Source organism: Sprattus sprattus (assembly GCF_963457725.1).
Source record: "Sprattus sprattus genome assembly, chromosome: 2".
Lineage (NCBI taxonomy): Eukaryota > Metazoa > Chordata > Actinopteri > Clupeiformes > Clupeidae > Sprattus > Sprattus sprattus.
Genome location: NC_137921.1, coordinates 61063724 through 61079473, shown reverse-complemented (window position 1 = coordinate 61079473; position 15750 = coordinate 61063724). Strand labels below are relative to the sequence as shown.

The following is a 15750-nucleotide window of genomic DNA, read 5'->3' as shown; positions in this document are numbered from 1 at the left end:
AATGTGTTGCAAATTGCTATGATTGACATCTTTAAAGGTGTCCCTAACAGATTGATTATTATCATAGTCTGCCTGACTGGATATGACAGATGAGAGGCAGTTTGATCTAAGTGCTTACAATTGACTACCATGTACATTGACATGAAGACTATTTCAGGTCACAGGCTGAATATGTTAAGGTGAAGGTGATCGTAGGTAACATGCAAGGAAAATTAGTGACTTTTGTACGACGAGCCTGTGGCAGAAGGTATTGTTGAAAAGGAAATAAGAGGAAGTAAGCGTGTGTGCATGTTGGGCGCGTAAGGCGTGGTGATTGAGAGTCTTGTGCCAGTGATGCAGCAGAGTCTTCCTGTTTGAGGGGGAGACCAAACACCCCCTCCCCAATAAACTGCTAATCAAAGACTGGAGCTGCTTGCGTACCTGCACATGCGTAGCAACCCACGCGTTCTTTAGAGTCCCAAAGCATGCTGGAACCGCCGGCTCTGACATTCAGCCATCACTCACTCCCTGTCACAGAATGGAACAGATAACTGTGAGTGTTGTTCTTTCATTTCAATCTCAATGCGCCTTTCACCCCAGCCACTTCATGCTTTCGTTGTTAAGTTTTATGAAATGGTTACGTTATGGGCCCTGGAGTGGATAGAGTTTGAGTGTTTTACTCAGATACACAGTATACTGTTTCGTTGTGGTATTCTTCATACATTTTGTGTCTTCTCTGAGGAAAAAAATCTGCCCTCTATTTTGCAAGAACATTTCACAGAATTATGTCAGTTCTGAGTCTTTTCTTTTTAGTGTATTTCCATCTATAAATATTTTACAAAGGAAATCAAGCTTCCTTTGCAACTTCCTCTGCAGGTGGTCGCATTTGTCATATTAAAGCTATAAGGGGTGAATAATTCACAGATGGAGAATAATGATATTTTGATCTACTGTTTTTGCCACTTTATACTTTTCAATAGTTTATCCCTATCCACTTAAAAGAGTTTAATCTTGTAACCCAAGCATTGGATCTTTAGCTGCCTGAGATCCAAATCCAGAAAATAACTGCCAATTGAACTTAAATATAGTCAGTTTTTTTTTCAGAGACTGGACTCTCAAGGTCTCTCTATGAAAGGTTTCACGTGGACAGTGTGTGCATGTAAAGTCAAGACTCATATCCTTGCTTCATTAGTGACCTATTAAGAGAACAATAGAAAGCTCTGTCTGGCTGTCGTTAGTCTCATAGTAAAGGTCTGGGGCTTAGGGTTTGTACTGGAGCTTAATGCCGCCATTGCTAGCGTAGTAAACAAGTGGAGGCTTAGCTGTGACAGAGTGGAATAAAGCACTTTGTGGACGACAGGTCAAAAGTGCAGATTGACCAGAAGAATTCTGTAGAACTTTAGTTTGTTTGCCTTATTGTTTGATTTCAAATCCGTCTTGTGTTGATTAGGTCCTTTTAGGTTCGATGAGAAAAAGATCCTGCTCTGATTGGAGCATAAGTAAGGGATAATGTATAGAACGCAGTTCATTATCGGGAAAATAAGTTTTGTATCATATGTTTTGTGTCGGGTACCTACAAACAAGACACAGGTCTGACACCACTGCCATCAAAATAAAAGTGCTGTTGTAACTGAAATGAATTCATGGCCTAATGTGTGCATCTTGATGACTGAAGAAAATAAGTGACCCTCTTATATCACTACTTGTGAATAAGAAATAGTGAGTGAAGGGACAATGGAACACAACAGTTCATCCGTCCTCAGTTAACCCCACTTATGTGATCCATCTGCCAGGAGATTCCTTTATTGGTGATGCACCATGTGATTCAGCATCTGTCTGATTCTCCAGACATGGAATGCTTTCTGACTTGTTTGAATCTCAGTGACTGCATGAACTGTACAGGCAATCTACACGCTCAGACTCCCATGCTGCACCTCTGCATGCTGGGAGCACTGTGAAAGAGGCCATTGTTTCTGTCTCTCTGAGGCATGTTGCATGCACTTAGAACACTGAGTGGGAAGACATTCTGTCCATTAGAAGTGTGGAATGTCTTTGAATGAGTGGATTGAGCAGTGAGATGTCTTCTAATACGTGCACAGTGCACACCATCTATTATCTTATAAAACACTAATTATTTAAAAATGGATCATGGAGGAATTGGAAATTAAAATAGTGATATTGTTTTTCTTTAGTTTGTCATAGATGTGGAGCATTTATGCAATCATTGAATTGTGTTTGAAGGTTTGGGTTTGAAAAGATACATCTAAGTTTCTATGTAATGTTTTAGCAGGGACTAAGGCATTGGGTTCTCATTAAAAGGGACTGTAAGGTGATACACTGTATTTCTCATTTCTGCCGTCTCCTGAACAAAAAGGCTTATTTTATTACATGAGTCACTCTTCCTGGTTTGTGGGCCTGAGAATAACTTTAACTCTCAAGGACCACCTCCAAGAGCGTGATTCACATGCCTGATCCATTGAATCAAGTCTTCCGCCAAATCCCTGAGAAAAAGAAAAACAAGTGGCATTCAGGTCCCTCGTCTGCACTTAGCCCTTCTCTCCAGTGAAAAGCCATTGATTGATTACGCCACACAAGGAAAGAGTTCCTCTTGTTCAGCAGGGATTCTCTGAGTATGATGTCATGTGTGGATGTTCACAGAACTGATGAAAACACTATTACAAAATGGACACAGAATGTTTTTTTTTATTTTTTTTATTTTATTTTTTTAATGCAAATGCAACGTTACTGTTTTTTTTTTTAGCAAGCACTACAGCCACATTCTGTGACTTGGAAACAAGAGATTCTTATTTTTCTGTAAAAAAAATTCTTATGTCCTGTTTATAATTCCCCACCAGAAGTGAATTCACTTTGAATTTCAGAATGTGTTATACACACTGCTGACATGTTTACTACCTTGCCCTTTCGGACATTTAGAAGGTACACATTCAGCTAATGGTATCCAGGTGGCGTGTTGGTCCTGTAGAATAAGAGGGAGATGACAGCATCTTGCTGGGGTGCGGTGATAAGTGTGATGTGGTCGCATGAGTTTAGGCTTTCTCCGCAGGGTTGTAAAATGAGCATGGTGCAAGGAGGTCATAAAACCCTTTTCGTATCCGTCAGGCCAAGGCCTATTTTTATCCATGCTGTATCGCATATCGCCTCTCGCCATTTCACTCTTTTGTTAGGTGAGAGCAGGATGTTTCCAGGGGGCTCTCAGGTAGCCCTGGAGAGGCAGATGAGCTTCCTCGTCTTCCTGGCCCTGCCACATGCCGCAGGAAGTTTTTGATTGTGATAATGATTCCAGCCACTGTGTGTGTGTGTGTGTGTAGGTGTGTGTGTCTGTGTCTGTGTGTGTGTGTGTGTGTGTGTGGCTTCAGTGTGTGCGTACACTGTTGCAGGTGTAGGGTGGCAGTGTATGGGACACAGAGGGTATGGAGTGCAGGTCAGGGCTTGGCTTCACCACAGCGGCTCCAGGCCACATGCTGCCCTCCCCACATCTGCACTCGAGTCCAGATATAGGAACCAGACGGCAGACTGGAACACCCGTGCAGACATCTTTAGTATATACTAGTGCAGTGCCCATAGGAATTATGCATTCTGTAGTGTTAGCAGACGTAGGTGTAGCTGTTGGGTAGTGTAATAGCAAGACATATTTGCACATCGGAAAACCTCTCTCATTGCGTCAGTAGATGCATGAACGCATGGTCACTGGTCTAGGCTAACCAGCAACGTTGAATAGAAAGCTAACTCTTATTCAAATACATCAAACTACAATATACTACTTATGGTTAACAGTTCAAAAATATTTTCAAGGAACACCAAGCAGCATCGCCCCTAGCACTAATGGTATGAATCTTCTCTAGTGCTCGAGTGCTCAGGAAGAGTTCCGCTGAGTAGAGTGACTTGGTGGCACTCTCTCCCTGTCTCTGTCCTGGCTTTTCCCATGTGTTGGTGCTCTTGTCTGGAGTTGCGTTGATTTTTCACTCTGGTATAGTATCCCTTCCCTGAGCGCCACTTTGAGACGGTTATTATGTTCCGCCATGAATGCGAAGGAGGCAGGCGCGTGAAGGAGTCAGTGAGTGTGGGAGATGAGTGAAAGTAGAGGAATTCCCACCAGCAGCCCCGCCACTCGGATTCATCTGTGGCCCTACAACCCATTTGTATTCTCCAGCAGCCCACCCCCTTTTCCTTGTCCATTCTCTCTCACCGTTGGGAAAGGGGGGGATGCTTGTTTCTGGAATGTGGGTCCCTCAACCGTGCCTGGCATTAGAACATCTTTGTTCCCCAAGAAGGGGGCTCTGCTGCGGAGACGCAGCGGTCAGTTATTGGGGAGCTCGGGGTGGGAGTAAAGGGGGACTGCTGGGTTCATTCATCTGCCTGTCATGGGCCCCCTTCTTTCTTTTATTTTTAGCCAAATCCATCAGGGCTGACAAGCCTGTAATGTGAGCCGGTAGCGAGGGCAGGGCTCCAGGTTCCCCTACCCACAAAGTCATTCTTCTCCCTCCCTCCCAGGAAAAGGCTGGGGACTTATCCCTACTGCAGGCACAGGGATTTGTTGAGTCATGTGAGATCATGTACACAGAGACACTAGCAGAGTGCCATGAGGGGGGCTGTCCAGGCCAACGGGGATGGGCATGGAGTGTGTGTGAGTGGGGTGGGGGTGGTGGGTGGTGAGGACTGGGGTGGGACAGGGGTTGTGAAATCTGCTCGCGGGCCGGGAGACGGTGGAATGCTCCCCAGTGAGCCTTGTATAAGGTAATGTCTAGTGGACATGCAGGGGTGGGACGTGTGCACAGATTTATTTTAACACACTGCTGGCAAGGGGAGGGTGGGAGGGCATGGCAAGCCAGCACGCCTCGGCAGCCGAGTGAAGCGTCGCAACAAGACAGGACTTTCTATTAGCCTAAACCAGAGCTGCTGAAAATCCACACAAATAGGCAAGTCTGAGTCCTCGTTTGACCCATTAACCTGCATGATCAGAAATGTGATCGCTTCTCACCCAGTTGTGCGGCAGCTACAGATGGATTGCCATCCAGTCAGGATCATGGCGGTCGGAGTGATCCCCCTGACACCAGCATGTTTTGTGTTCTGTACCCAGTTGATAAATATGGATTTAACATTTCAGCTTGGCAGTACCATGTGCAGTTGTGTATTTGGCTAGTGCCTCAAAGGTATTTTTTTAACCTCATGTGAGGTTGTCCGGTATCACATTTCATTGTAGTGTTGGAACCCTGGCATGCAGGTATCATGTTGTTATGAAACCACACTCCCTAATGTTTAGGGTGTTAGATGTGACCCAGCATTTATCAATCTAATGTTTAGGGTGTTAGATGTTACCCAGCATTTATGAATCTAATGTTTAGGGTGTTAGATGTGACCCAGCAGTTATGAATCTAATGTTTAGGGTGTTAGATGTGACCCAGCATTTATGGCTCTAATGTTTAGGGTGTTAGATATGACCCAGCAGTTATGAATCTAATGTTTAGGGTGTAAGATGTGACCCAGCATTTATGAATCTAATGTTTAGGGTGTTAGATGTGACTCAGCATTTATGAATCTAATGTTTAGGGTGTTAGATGTGACCCAGCATTTATTAATCTAATGTTTAGGGTGTTAGATGTGACCCAGGTTCACTAAAAATCACCCTCCAGCCCCGTTTGTATGTATCCATAGACAGGCTGTTGTTGTTGAAAGCATTTTGAGAAAGAAATATGCTTCTTGCACTACACAGCATCTATGTAAAACCCAGTGGCACAGGCAGGGAGGTTCTTAAGGGACATGTACTTGAATGCCCTAGCCTACCTGCCAACCTTACTCCAGACACAGCCTTGGCAGTGATGTCCTTGACAGGGAAGGAAAACTCCTGCTAGTGGAAGAGAGTGTCTGTTCTTTTATTGTGACATGAGTGTGGTTTATTATGTGGGTTGAGCAAAGCAGGAGAAAGGGAGTGTGAGAGACTTCTGCAGCCCAGAAGGATCAGAAGATGTTCACCTCAGATGTACTGCACTTGTGTTCAGTCCACTCACCTACTTTAACATCACTGGCAAGGGACAACTACTACAGGACCTCCTCCTCGACCGCTAACTGAAGTTGTTGCTCTGCTGCTGCTCTGCTTTGTGCATTTTAAAAATATTTTTTTAACTGTATTATTCACTGTTGTAAGGCGACTTTGGGTTTCTTAAAAGGGGCCCTATAAATAAAATGTATTATTATTATTATTATTATTATTATTATTATTATTATTACTGTGCTCCAGCGCAGTGAACTTTTCCAAGAGCCCAGTCAACATGTTGGGCTGTACCTAGTCATTTATTAAGTAATTAATTTAAAGACCGCTGCTGTGGATGTTAAATATTTGCATGGAATGTGATGAGTGAAGGTAACCTAGTGTATTTTTTTTTATTTTTTGTGGTGGTCCTTTGTCATTGTACTCATAATGTGAGGTATGGTAGAGCAGTATTGCAACACATCAGTCTTGTGAGAAGAGGTGCAATGGGTTTGGAGTTTGTGTAATGTTTGAAGTCATGTTGAGTGCAGAGTGGGGAGGACGTGTTTAGACCCACTTCCCTGCAGGTGATCCCAACAGTCTAGCCTGGGAGAGCCTGATAAGGTCAAGGTCAGAAGGCAGAAATGTAGTTGATGAATTGCTAGATGCATATCTGAAGAGCCCTCTAACAGAGTGATAAAGCATCCATATTTAGTGTTATTTAAGGCCAAATTGTGTCTCTTTCTCTCTCCCCTCTCTTTCTCTTTCACTTTCTCTGTGCCTTATCTCTGTCTCTGTATACCTTTGTTTTAAACCTAAGCACGCTCCACAAGTGCGCATCAAATGTTTGGAATCTAAGGTTGCTCTTTACGTACATAAGCTCCTTCAATTCACAGAAGCCTACACAGTGTCTCCTATTCTCATTCTGGTTTGTTTTGGGGCAGTAGTGTGTTCGAGGGGTCATCCTTATCTGTGCCCTCTGACCCAAGAGTGCTGTATCAAAGGGCAGTGGTCAACAGTGCCTTATTCACTCCACTCTGCCTCTTGTGCCCATTCCCCTATCTGTGATATTATAAAGAATACATAGATTCAACACACTGGGCTGTCAGATGATCGCACCATCTGGCATAACTGTATGGAGCTCATTTTTTTCTCCCTCTCAGGAGCTGTGAGTGTGGAGCACAGCAGATTGCAGGCGTATGGCCTACGCGCCTCCATCCACTCACACTTCAATACGTTCTTTTGGGCCCTTGCCACTCGCTTCCATGTATTGATCTTATCTTTATGGCTCCATTAGATATTGTCAGGCACCAGAGTAATGTGAGACGTGTATTGTTAACGCTCTGTTTGGTATCAGTTAATCTGTCAATGACCAGGACAGGCATCAGATAGTGTGCCTGGAAAGCAGACATATGACTCATTTGTATATGATAAGCAAAAAGATATAATGGTGTGCATTATTACACATTCAAAATTCATTAGCTGTTTGTTCTTTTTTTTGCCTTTTTCATGAAGACATTTTTGGCGATGAAAATCTTTTTCTGTGCCTGGATGTTGTATGTGTAGGATACATATAATATGATTAACAACCAAACCAACCAGACTAACCCAAATCAGATGCAGTACGATTTACTAATACCAGATTACAACAAATTACAAGATTCTGATTAAGCACTCTCATATTGTGTAACTTACTCTGTTGAAAGAAATAAAGCATGACCTGCAATCATCCACGCAACATTCCAAAGCAATACCCAAGCTCTGACACTAACATTACCTACAAATGTGGTCAACCTAAATAGCCCAGTACAGTCACTGTGTTAGCAGTTTGCTCTCTGTGGTTACAAATGCTATCACAGTGCATCAACACAACTCAATGTACCCACACGGTGCATTCACCTAGCCTACTAAGAGTGTTTTCCTCTGAGCCAGTTATGTTGAACATGAGCACTGTGAAAGAATCAGTGCACACACCCATGGCTCAGTGATCCACACCAGGACACAGCGCAAGTGTATCTTTGTCCTCTGCACTTAATCAAGTCTCGCTCTCGCCTCCGTTGAAAACACCTTCTGATGCATGTGAATTCCTGCTCTTCCCTGACGACCAATTTCTCAAAGGAATCCTGTGGGGAATGCACTTGTGGAACGGTTGTGTGAAGGGCTTAATGCCCAGGGGAGCCGTAAATCAACCCAAATAAGACTACATAAGGGGGCAGAGAGGACATCCAAAATGATGAGGGGGAAACAGGCTTATTCGCTTTATGGCACTTGTTCACCACACGTCCTCTTATCTAGGCCTACTTTTAAGTTAGGTCACTGTTCCTTTTGATTGAATTCCAGCTCTCGATCTGAATACTCATTGCCATGGCAACCATAATGTGGGGCATTTGCCAATGGACTACTTAAGAATTCTCCAGACTATACCACCAGGACCATCACGCTGTCAGTGATCGCCCCAGCCTTTCTCCCATGCTAGCCTTTTTTAAATAGTTATTTTAGAAACGCTGGCTCCATTGTTAAATTTGACACTTGAAAGCATTAAGGGACTTTGCTCTCTTGCGAATGAGTCCAGTGCTCATCAAATGTATGCTCTGCAATGACAATGAAGTGTCTTCAATGTCTTTTTGGATCCGTGCAGGCAGCTGAATCGCGTTACCTTCATGCTTGTCGTTCTTTTAAATGACTCCACAAGCAGTCAGGACCCTCAGTAATGCAGACATGTGATAATGAAGCACTGCCTGTTTTAAATGGGAAAGCATTCCATGCACTTGATAACAGTGTAGCTCTAATCACCACATCCTCAGTTTGGCCTGATTTATCGCGAGTGAGCTGAATATCCCCGTTTTTATTCAAGGACCTTATAAATGTCCTTCAAACCCCATGGATTGCTAAGCACCTCCCTGAAGTTGTAAGGGTAGTGAAGCGCGCTTGCAGACACAGCTTAAGTACTCACGACAAAATGTCATCCTTTTCTCAGAGGTAAATCAGGGCTTGAAAGAAAGACTTTTCACCCTCCCAGCCCCTTCCAAGTGTCGAGCCATACCCACGTTTACAGTAGTGCAAAACAACCTTTCAAAGGAGCTGCTAACCCATCTGGCTGAGGTGATTAGCAGAAGCCTAGACGGATGACGCTACGACCAGATTCCCCCACAGCTTCAGGGGCGTATTAATCTGCATATAGTTCCTCCGACAAGCTGGCTTGTTTCACATTATCATATTGGCATGATGTCTCACTAACTATGACTCAAAGGCAATGGTTCAGGAGGGAAAAGCTCTTTCCTCTTCTCTTCCCTCCCCCTCAAAAAACAGGCCTGGTCTGAAATATCACACAGTTCAGTCCTCATTTCCTGCTCTGGAGTGAGCGAGCGTTTCAGGCCCTCAGGATGTTTTTGTTAAGGACGAGGCAGAGGCAGAGGGTGGTTCACAGCGCTCCCCCTCTTGTGGGGTAGATGGAATAAGCTGCCGCCTGTGGACGGCGCGGAGTCTGGAAATGTTGACACACCAAAGGCGTGAGAGAGAGAGAGAGAGAGAGAGAGGGCAAGGTAGAGAGAGAGAGAGAAAGAGAGATAGAGAGAAAGAAAAAAAGAGAGAGAGGGAGAGAGAAGGAGAGAGAGAGAGAGCGAGAGAGAACGAGAGAGAAAAAGAAAGGCCAGGAATCCCCCAGAGCCGTGGCGGCAGGAGTCGGAGTGGGAGCCCGAGCTGAGGAATGCACAGAGCTGAGGAGTCACTTATTTACTAGCTGAACTCCCTGAACCTGGCCTGAGTCAGCGGCTTTAACCCAGCGCACCGTGGTTAGAGGGTGCTGCGCCCGTCTCCTGCCCTCTGTCCACACCCGCTGCTCAGTCTTGCCCCTGTGCCCCCTTGCTCCCCCTCCACCACACACACACACACACACACACACACACACACACACCACCTCCCTCCTTTTCTTTCCCTATACCCCACCTTCTCCACTGATTGAGTCTCAAGCTGCTGTCATCCTATTGGTCAGGCTGCTTGCCCACTGTCAAAACAACCCTGCCCCCCAACACACACACACACACACACACACACACACACTCCCACAGAAACGGCCCCCCTTCTCCTGCCCTCTAGTCAGAGTCGAGGTCAAGATGAACATATGTTTGAAAAGGATGATGAAACAGGAACAAGTGAACGGGACTGAGGGTGGTTGTAAAATACTGGAGCTGGCAGAAGTTAAGTGGGGGACAATGGAAACTGAAGGACACACGCAGCTACGGAGCGCAGTGCAGGGACATTTTTGTACTTTGTATTTGGATATGTCTGTAGCCCCACCCATCCCCCACCTACTCTTTTTTAAACAGGATAATCTGGTCCTTGACCTTCTCAGACACTCCTCTTACTGCATGTCTGAAATGGTCCGTTGATCCTCAGTGAGCACGGCCACAGGGCTGCTGCATTTACAAGCACATCCATGCCAATGTTTCCCTGCAGAAGTGTGTACGTTTGGAAATTGGCAGCCTCATTTTGTGTGTCATTTGGTGTTTGGATACAAATGCTGTCCGAAAGAGTGTTGTTTACTAAAGCACATTTCAGTTCCATACATTTGTGGTTTACTACTATGTGCAGCCAAGGGTGTCGCCTCAGATATGAATATAAAGAGGCACAAAAGACTCTCTTTGGGAGCATTAGCTGCTTTAAGAGAGAAACAGACATGGAAAGGTTGATAGACAGCAGAATATACTCTCCTCGTGCTAATTGGCAGAAACCTGTGACTTGTGTGACAGTAATATCACCTTCATATCAATCACACTGATGTGTAAGATCTGTATCATTTAGCATACGAATATGACACTGATACAGAATAGTGATCATCTTATCCCTAAATAGACCTATTTAGAATCACATTATTATCACATGCACTGCACAAAATATTTAATATATAATAATAAAGAGATACCTGGTAAACAGAAACAGAAGGTTTCCCTAAGCCATCAGAACATGTAGAGGTCTATGTACTTCTGTTGCTCCTGAGGCTCTGTGTGTCACCCGTGGGTTTCTCTGGATATGCACTGGGCTTTCTTGTCTAAGGCTGATAGTGCTCTTGGGGGGGCCATGGACACTTTATATATCACACTTCAAGCACATATGCATCCTGCGATGCCCAGGCTATATCACACACATTCTTGGCACATGCTAACAACAGGTTGTGATGCATATAGACAGGCTTACATGTCCTGGCAGGAGAGTAGTATAAAGTTTTAATATATCATGACTCACATCCTTCCACTAGATTTAATGTGAAGGTCTGTTCCAGTCATTAAATGTGTGTGGAGCTGCAGAGAGTAGTGTGAACTGGTAGAATATTATAATTGCGCAGGAGAAGTCTGTGTAGAGACATGCTGATGATGGGGCACTGGAGAAATAGTTAAACCTCCATATTTAATTTTTCCTACATGATTAAAAAAATATTTTAAAAGCTTAGATCATTCTTGTTTACTATAGCTCCAGATAATATTCTTTATCTTTAATATACCCTGACAACGGATAAACTGTAAAGTACTTCAGATATGATGAAATATAAATACATGGATGTGCCATGCAGAAAAATCACTCAGTACTCCCATGAAACTGTTGTTTTTGTTTTTATTTTGTGTGTGTGTGTGCGGGTGTGGGTGCGTGTGCGTGTGCGTGTGCGTAGCTGTGTGTGTGTGTGTGTGTGTGTGTGTTTGTGTGTGTGTGCGTGCGTGCGTGCGTGCATGTGTGTGTGTGTGTGTGCACGCACTCACTTGTGCTCGCGCATAGACACACACACATACACAAACGTATGCACATACACATTTTGGAAAGTAGGTCAGCGACTGACCGAGGTAAAGAATGAGGCAGCAGTTTAGAGGCAAGTCCCAGGGAGAAGCAGTCTACAGCTACAGGAAGCTTGTTGCAGGAGAGACGTTAAACACCGAGTTCCTGTTTGACATCTGTTTCCACCGAGCCGAGCAGACCAAGCCTCTCACTGGCAGGCAGGCCTGGGCCTCTCTAGTGTAGGAGCGCAGCTCTCGCAAGGGAAGAAAGGAGAAGAGCGCTTTTTGCTTTCTCTTCTTTTCTTTTTTTTTCTGTTCAGTTGAACTGCTCCATGACCCCCTACCCCCCCTACACACACCCCCACACACCTCCACACACATCTCCACCCACCTCCACACCACAAACCAACACACAATTTCTGATGACGCTCCTATCGCTTGAGACTGTGCCCAGAATAACGAAACACTGAGAGATAAAATCAGGCAAGACAGGTTCTTACACATACTGCTGGGCTGCTAGACTGAGTAGCCGGGGGCTCATGAATAATTAACCAGGTGTATATTTACAGAGAGAGTATGCGACAGTTAGCATCTCTTTCACATGAAATTGTTTGTCAAAATTGAGCGATTGTATCAGAGTAAGTAGAAGTCTTACCCAATTCCCCATGCAGCTCAACATTTACTTAAAAGCTATTTAATATTTAGATGTCATAGTCACGCAACATTACTGCTCTGTGCCAAGAAACATTGTTAAAAAAAAAAAAACTTTATTGCAGGAGTGCGTCATATCACTCTGAAATGCAGGTAATTAGTGTTATTAAAATGTCATTTAAAAATGAATCAATGCAACATCTGTTTAAAAGTATTGCACACTCTGCATGTCTTGATAGGCAGTTATCGAAGATGTCAGCAGTAGTCCTCTCATTGTTTTTCGCCAGCAGTATTTTAAAATGACTCTGTCTTTGAACATATGTGGGTATTATAAAGTGAGGTTAAGATGGTTCACTGCAATGACTTTGTAATCTACTCCGTGAGAAATTGTAACTTGATGTATTTTCCAAAAGGCTGCAACAAGAAAGCCAAATTTCATGTGTTTTCCAATCCTCATAGAGTTTCAGATGACGTCGTTGGGTGTATGAGCTGGACGTATTGTGGTCTGCTTGTTTGGTCTTTCTCAGGTGACATGTGTAGTATCTTGTTTGTTTTTCCGTTATCCGTGGGTCCGGTGGGAATCTCTCCTTCTATTTTTTGGGTCTCCCCTGCACATGTCTGTCAGGGCATCCAGGAGCCTATTTTTAGCCTCACTCACGCAGATAGTATGACTCTCCAAATAGGAGCGGACCGGTCCTGCACGTACTACACCTTCCTGGCCATGAAACCCTAGACTGACCGTGCGTTTGAAAGAGCGGAGCCGGCCGCTGGAGGCAGTGGTGATGTCAGAGCGGGGCGGTAAGAGGAGCCGAGGGGGGTGACAGAGGCCGGGCAGCGGGCCAGCAGGCAGGGGACGAGGCAGGGCACAGCATTCCCATATTTCAGACTGAAACGTGTCACAGCTTTGTCTGCCAGACAGAAAGGTTTGTGCGGCTGAGAAGTGCTTTACGCCTGCTTGAACTAGATCCTTTTCAACACCACATCGGAACCTAGTACATGTCATCATTTGGATACGTCTAACATGGATGTCCTGACTTGCGTATTTGTGTATTATGGTTTGCATCAGCAAGCATGTGAAACTCTTTGTTTTTGAACAAACTCTTTGTCTCAGAGAACCCATTTTGGAAAAAGTTCTTTGAGGAGCAAGGAGTTTAGATATACAACTGGCAAACTTGCAGCCATCCTCTTCAGCTGACCCTTGTGTCCTAGGAGCACAGGAACAGTTCAGCTCAGAGAAACACCTATTAGCAGCAGAACAAACATTTGCTAAATGTCACCCAGTTACTCATCAATGTACCCATTAGATCACACAAGGTCTGTAATTGCTTTCATGTTTAAAGCATGCACTTTTTTCCCCCACACATTTTTCAAATCAAATTTTCTGAAGTTGTTATGCTGTTAGAGACCCTGCCGATTTTTCCCTCACGGAAACAGTGAGGGCAATCCCAGCCCACATTTCCACTTAAGTTTTTTATTATTCATTAAACGTTGCTGTGAGTGATTCAGACTTTCCATGTATGAGGCATTCGCAAGAGGAGGACTTCTTTGTCTATGAGTAATAACAAAATTATTCACTTCTCTTGGCTATATGGCACAATAATTCATACTTCACTGTATAATATCAGCTGTTGACTCATATTTTGAAATATTAATATTAAACAGATTGCACCAGAATGCAGATCTTATGCGGAAAGGTGTGATAGGGAAACCTGTCGTCTGTGGAAATAAACAGATTCAAGCCTATTTTCCAGATTAGTCTTCAGAAATCCCTCCCCATCCAAATGATTCATAATATGAATTGCCTCCATTGAGCATTTGTTGTTGTTGTTGTTTTCCCTGCTAATTGCATGTTAATATTGAGGAGGGAGATGTGGTCCCAGCCACAGCATGTCTCCTGCTCAGAGGTGCTGTTACTGCTGACGCACTATCACCTCTCACCCGCACAGGCAGTGCTGTATTAATAAGACACTCGAATGAAGCAGTAGAGTGGTTCACTTATGGGACTGCTGCCCAAAGGCTCCGAGAGACTGGGAGAGAAGGGAGAGAGGGAGGCTCTGAGAGACTGGGAGAGAAGGGAGAGAGGGAGGCTCTGAGAGACTGGGAGAGAAGGGAGAGAGGGAGGCTCTGAGAGACTGGGAGAGAATGGAGAGAGGGAGGCTCTGAGAGGCTGGGAGAGAAGGGAGAGAGGGAGGCTCTGGGGGGACTCAGCAAACGGTCTCTGGAGATATCAACAACCAAGAGAGAGGAAGAGAGTGACAGCCACGGGACGAGAAAGATGAGCAAGAGAGGGTGAAATAGAAATTGAAGAAGACCGAGGAGCGAGAGAGAGAGAGAGAGAGAGAGAGAGAGAGAGAGAGAGAGAAGCACCGAGGGCAGAAAGCACTAGTGTTGTGTTGAGGCCCAACAGAGCCACGATCGGGCCATTCAATAGTGCGGATAATGTGGAGATGAGTAGTCTGACATCAATATCAGGCGCAGAGCCCTCCCAGCACTATTGTGCTTCCGACTCCACTCCACTCCAACACCACCCCCCCAGCCCTCCCTCCACCCTCTCCCATGCAGCCCGTCGACCCGCTCAGAGCCGCAGGAAGACAGAGAGGCATTGAAAAAAGAGGCAGCCCTCTGTGCATTGTTGTTTGGCCTCTAGTATCATAGTGACCTCATCGGCCAGGCAGTCCTTACGTGCCCCTCATCAGCTGGGGACCCCCAGAGGAAGAGGCCAAGGTGAAGCAGATTTATTCCATAAGCATTAAAACACAGTGATTAAGGGAGGCTGCTGACATCAACTGATTGTTTCTGAGTCTCCAGCGTTCGGTTTTATGGAGTTGTGAAAGAAAGGTTTGGAACTCTGTTTCGCTCAGTCTTTTCATGAGGACAGATTGAATACTCCCTCTCAGGGCTGAAGCAGTTGACTGGTTCGCTATTTACAAGTCTCCAGCCCTGAGTTATCCTTGCAAGGTTGTGCAAATGGTCTTCTTTTTTCAAGTCAAACATAATCAGAAAGTAGTTGACATTACTTGAAGAAACAAAGAAAGAGCAGACCTAGCATCAGGTGGTGACTCGGGTTATGAATTCTCCCAGCACTAACTCACTGTTGCTCAGGCACCTGTCATGCCGGCGCTCAGAGACCTGTGGAGCTGATGATAGACGGTGACTAAACAGGAAGACCCAAACAGACCTAAACCATCTGCCCACAGACAGGAGATAAATGGCAAGTGTGCAGTGAGAGTTCAGTTGGGATTACTTTAGCGCTGAAGAGCCATTCTCTTTTCAAATGGCTCCTTTAAAAACAACTGAGCCTGTCCGCCTCTCTCAACAGTTCCGACAAAAGCCCTCTTTCACGTCCGCGTAGTCCTCTTATTTCTTCCCGCC

General features: G+C 44.9%; 1 protein-coding gene across 2 annotated transcripts in view; it reads left to right on the top strand.

The window, feature by feature from the left end:
- The window catches only part of bach2b (BTB and CNC homology 1, basic leucine zipper transcription factor 2b), a 70832-nt gene that overhangs the window by 11186 nt on the left and 43896 nt on the right, over positions 1-15750 (top strand). The window contains exon 1 of one of the 2 annotated variants that reach the window (XM_080860573.1): positions 4796-4916. The exons of the other annotated variant lie outside the window; for it this stretch is intronic. The gene's annotated coding sequence lies outside the window, so the exon portion shown is untranslated. Of the gene's footprint in view, positions 1-4795; positions 4917-15750 lie in introns of those variants that run through there. 2 annotated transcript variants of the gene reach the window in all.